Source organism: Haemaphysalis longicornis, unplaced genomic scaffold (genome assembly GCF_048455015.1).
Source record: "Haemaphysalis longicornis isolate Haplotype H1 unplaced genomic scaffold, Haemaphysalis longicornis Haplotype H1 scaffold_3, whole genome shotgun sequence".
Lineage (NCBI taxonomy): Eukaryota > Metazoa > Arthropoda > Arachnida > Ixodida > Ixodidae > Haemaphysalis > Haemaphysalis longicornis.
Genome location: NW_027526335.1, coordinates 117,069,331 through 117,074,739, shown reverse-complemented (window position 1 = coordinate 117,074,739; position 5,409 = coordinate 117,069,331).

Sequence of the window (5,409 nt, the reverse complement as noted above, 5' to 3'; positions counted from 1 at the left end):
GGACTAAGGGTGCTCAGGAAAATAAAGTTTACTTCCTTCCTTCCTTTGGTTTTCCTTTCTATAATAAAAATAATTCTTTGTCCTCTTTCCCGGAGAGTGGCGCTGCCGTGCGCAATAAGAGTCACGGACTCGGCAAACTTCCTACGTGCTTTGTTTAGCCTAAGTTTGCAATTTAGTGTGTACGAGATGACTGGAACTTTTCTACCAAGAAAAAACAACATTGGCCACCTTGAAAGTACTGCCTTCGGCATCCACATGAGTACTTGCTTCCGTTGCCGCCGGCTGCGGTCCCAAGGTAGTTCGCCATGCGGTAACAATTTGACGTTCATGTGCATGGCATTACATGGCTAAGATTATTTATTAGCACGGACTGTGATAGTTCTTTAAGTAATTAAAAGTGCATCCTTTGAACACTTCTTGCGAGAGTTGCATGACTATACAATATGTACTGAGGGACATCAGAGAACTGAAGTCGAACTTCTCAACCTTGGTGACCGTAAAGAAGGGCGGGTAACCTTTCGACGAATTCAAAAAACACAAACAAGAACGGATCCCTTGCGCTGTGTAATCCTAATTTTGAGATTATGGTAACCAAATATTTTTAATAATTCAAGCTTCATTGAAACATTGAATCATTGGACGTTTGGCTGATAAAACTAATAATGAATTCGTTGCGATGGCTGGCATGCCTTATTTTCTGTCGGTATACCTGATCACTCTGTACCAGGGTAAAAATGGCGTTTATAGTCCGAATATTCAAGCATAACAGGTCAATTTTAAAATTTCCATAACTGAGTTTGCGTCCGCATTTTAAGAAGGGCGAATCATTGCCCCACCGCGAAATTTTGTGTTCAAGGGTGCTACGGTGCGATTACGTCACCGCTTGCGGCCACCACTTGCCCAGCTCTGAGTAACAAAAAAACCGCCCGGTGCTGAGCCCGCCACCTTGCTAGAAAGAGTGAACGGGATTGCACATTCTCCAGACAGTCTAAAAATGTTATATGGCCTACTTCGCCCCTATACGCACCCTTACATACCAAAGGAGCCGGTGGGCTCAGTTTTCCTGTTTGTTCATGAAAGCAACCGTGCGCCACAACACCTCCAAGATATTTTGCATAAAAAACTTTACCATCTCTTCCGAAAAAAAAAAAGCTGAGAGAAGCACGAAAGCGTCCTCACACAAAACTGCGTCACATGCGCGCCAAAACCTTCACTCAGAGTGCGTCTAAGCTTCGCTTAAAGTGTCTTCGATTGATCGTCATATTTTCGAAGAAGGTAATCGCAAACAAAAAACTAACCCATGCGACGAGTTTTGGCTCACTAAGTAAATGCATCTGCTAGCGGTCTCAATGGGATTTATGACAGGTATACTATTGTGCTTGTTCTTCATGATCGATTCGGGGATAGCCTTATCTAGAGCCGATCCTTTTTCGCGATTTTCAAATAACCGTTTTGACGCAATGGAAGCCCAGCTTCACGCATGCGCTGTGTCCAGAGCTATTATCAGAGCTTTTGGGTCGACAAACCGGCCTACACGGAAATACAATAGTTTTTCACAGGACGCCATGGGTCCAACAAAGAAAGCTTTCAGTTTAAAAAAGGTTTGCGTTTGGCCCTGCGCACAATTTATCACAACCTAGCTGCACTGAGCGGGAACAAAGAATAGTGTCATGGTACAGCTGAACTTTACAAGAAATTCCAGATTTATGCGCGAATATAGGCAGGAATGTTTCAGCTATATACTATCATACAATTGCCGACAAAGCCAATCAGCGCGATTTCACTGAGTGCTACTTCGGAACTAAAACCCCCCACAATATTATCCGAAATACGTACCTGGTTATAGTAGGCTTCCTCGCATGGCGAGAGTTTTGCTTTGTACAGAATATGTCTGATATTTCGGAGCTAAAATACAAAGTTGAAAATTATAGGCACAGTTCTCAAGTTTCTTGACGGGAAAACGGGAAGTCATGACGGGAAGTCACAAGACAGAAAAGCATCATACACAAAGACAGGCAGACTTAAACAAGGGCACATTTTTGTGGATGACAGCCTAGACGCACACTAGCGTGTGCTTAGAGAGAAAGACTACTAACTATTCCTTGCTGGTTGTGATCGCAGCACCCGCGCCGCTCACTCATGCAACACTTCCAAAAAACAAACAGGAAACAAAACCCGCAGGGCAAATAATTGCTCCCGCATGTACCTCCCTTGGCTTGAAATAACTGCGGTTTAACCGCAGCATAAGCTTCTTAAAGCAACACGTAATGAAGTCACGTCGTAGGGGTCGCATTTGGTGGCCACGTAAAGGTGCGTGCCTCTGATGTCAATAGGCTAATCAGACAATGAATAGATTTAGAAACCTTGCTCGTCCCTACCCCTACAATGGGTTCATAACTCATTGGTACAATTTTCTCCGTCGGCACCTCCTGAATTCATGTTGTCTAAACTCTATGTTGAGGGTCATAACCAACATGAGCCTCCCAGTATTCTTATATCTGTTGTTCGTCCAGCGTCAAGTCACTTTTAGAACCTTGTGAATGTGTAGTAATGCAGGCCGAATGAATATCGTAATTTGTCTGCTCACTCAGATAAATTAAATCAAAACAGGCATATTATTTATGTTTGTTAGGTACAAAAACATCTAAAAATGGGCCCGAAACTCTCAATTGTAATACTGCTATAAAGGGCGTAGCATTCATAGTCATGCCATACGAACAGTGCCGCTAAGTGGGGTAGCGGCCCTGGCAGAGGTCGGACATTACGAGCCTACCACTCATTTCAGCTTTTTTTAATTCAAAATAGTTTTTTCTTGAGAGGGCATAGTGGTTACTGAGTGATACTGTAGAAGGCAACTAAGCCAGCTCCTAATTCCTTTTTTGATGTGTCTGGCACTACATCCGATAGCGCGAGGGAATCTTTGGTTTATGTATTTTCAGTGGTTTACGTCTCCAGCTTTATTTATGATCGGGGGTCGAGCTACAAAGAACAGTAATCCTCTTGTGCCACCAAGAATTCGTCGAGATGAAATTTTTGGAGTGAGTGGAAGAAAAAAATGAAGGCGAGCAACCAATTACTTCTCCATAAGTCAAACAGCTACGAAGAAGAAATTTTTTGGCAAGCTATTTTTTTGGTTGCGAGTTACGTTTGCTGCATGTAAGAGACTACCATTTCTTCAATCAAGGACAGTGGTTTTTAATCACCACGCCAAAATCATTCATTACTTGCAGCTTTCATTAATAATGCCCGGAACGCTAGAAACGACACAATATATCTTAGTTACTGCGCACGCCAACTATAAGCTGCAAACCAATTCCGCATCTATTATCACGCTCTGTGTAACCACTGCGTTTGTACGAAGATTTTCGTTGAATGGGTTGAGCATAGCTTGCAGCAGAAAAGAACAGGCGTGGCTGCAAAGTTGTTGTTGGTAGGTAGCCCGGGAGACGAAGAAGTCGGACTGGGTCGCTTTCGCAAATGCGTACTGATAGATAGTGGTAGTAGGGTGTTTACACAGATGGTCGGTTAATAACATACAATAAGTGCGAGGCAAAATATCCGACCATACCTTCACAGGAAGGATTGGCAAATATCACAATATTTTGACCCCTTCTTGTTTACCTGTATTTTGATACACTGAGATCAATGCCGAATCACTATTTTGTTGCAGTTTACGTACCTCTTCACAAGATAAAAGCTTCAACAGGTAATACTCAACCTGAGCACCTTTTATTCCTTTTAAAAATTAGTGACATCATAGATCTTGAAGCATAACGTTAAATCCGTTAAATCCCTTGACGCCTAACAATAAAATCCCCAGTACACTTACTTTTGAAGGTACTGAATACAGTGGTGAGTCACTAGCAGATAAGTTTAATTCATATTTCTTGAGTTCTGGCGCATGCCCCCTATCACATGGACCAAGAAAAGAACTAGAACAGTACCTTTTTACACAGCCAGTTGGTTCTATCTTTCTTACTCCACTGACTGAGCTTGACATATTATCGTTCATTAAATCATTGAACAAAAATTGGGCTGCTGGAGATGATGACATAAAAGCGGTACCAGTTATAGCTGTTGCTGATCTCTTATGTGCTCCCTTACAGCATATCTGTAATAATGCATTTACTACAGGTATTTTTCCAGACAAAATGAAAATTGCGAGAGTTGTCGTTTTACATAAGGGTGGTTCTCTGGCTAACATAAATAATTTTAGACCAATATCTGTACTTCCTCTATTTTCTGAAGTTATGGAATATGCCACGAAAACACGACTTACAAAGTTTCTGGACGGCCAACAATTACTTGTAAAAGAACAATTCAGATTCAGGGAAAAAAGGTCGACGGAAATGGCACTATTGCGAATAAAAGATAAGATATGCTCAAATATTGACTCAAAGCAGTACACTATAGGGCTTTTCCTCGATTTTAGGAAAGCATTCGATTCTATTAAGCATGATGTATTGTTTCGCAAGCTTCCCTACTACAGAATCCGAGGTTTGACCCTAGATTTGATACGTAGCTACCTAACTGACAGATTACAATACTGTTGTCTAGATGGGCACAAGTCTCAACTACAACAGATAACATATGGGGTACACAGGGTTCAATCTTGGGACCGTTATTTTTTATCATTTATATAAATGATCTTGTTTTCATACCGGAAGCTTCTGAGGAAATACTATATGCTGATGATACCAGCCTATTTTTTTCAGGTGATAATCTCGGTACTCTTGAAGCGGCCGCTAATGAATGGTTGGTGCAGTTATCAAGGTGGTTGGATTTAAATGAGCTCCAATTAAATGTAGGGAAAACTAAATATGTTGTTTTCAAGAGCAGAAGCAAACCAGACAATTATCATGTCAACATTAAGTTTCAGAATAATACGATTGAGCAAGTATGTACATACAAGTTTCTTGGCGTTGTCTTTAATGAAAACTTAAGCTGGACACCCCATGTGAACAAGATCCACGCAAGCATATCGAGATCAATCGCTGTTCTGTACAGAATAAGAAATTTAGTGCCAAACTGGCAGAAAGTACAACTGTATTACTCTTTAGTTCGGTCACATCTCCATTACTGTTTATTAATATGGGGTACTACAACTAAGTACAATTTAGAAAGACTACTGGTTTTACAAAAGCGAGCTGTACGCTGCATAGAAAACATACAACGAATGGATCACACAGCGCCATTTTTCTACAAAGATAACCTGCTTACAGTTAGTCAGCTTTTTCACCTTAAACTTGCCATGCATATACGAAATGAGGCTATATTGAATCAAGCTACCAGTTTCGAATCATTAATTGTAGCCTACACCCAGTATGATTTACGACACAGCCGTTTTAGGACACCAGCCATTCGAACAAACTATGGAACACAGACACTACCCTACTTGATACCCGAATA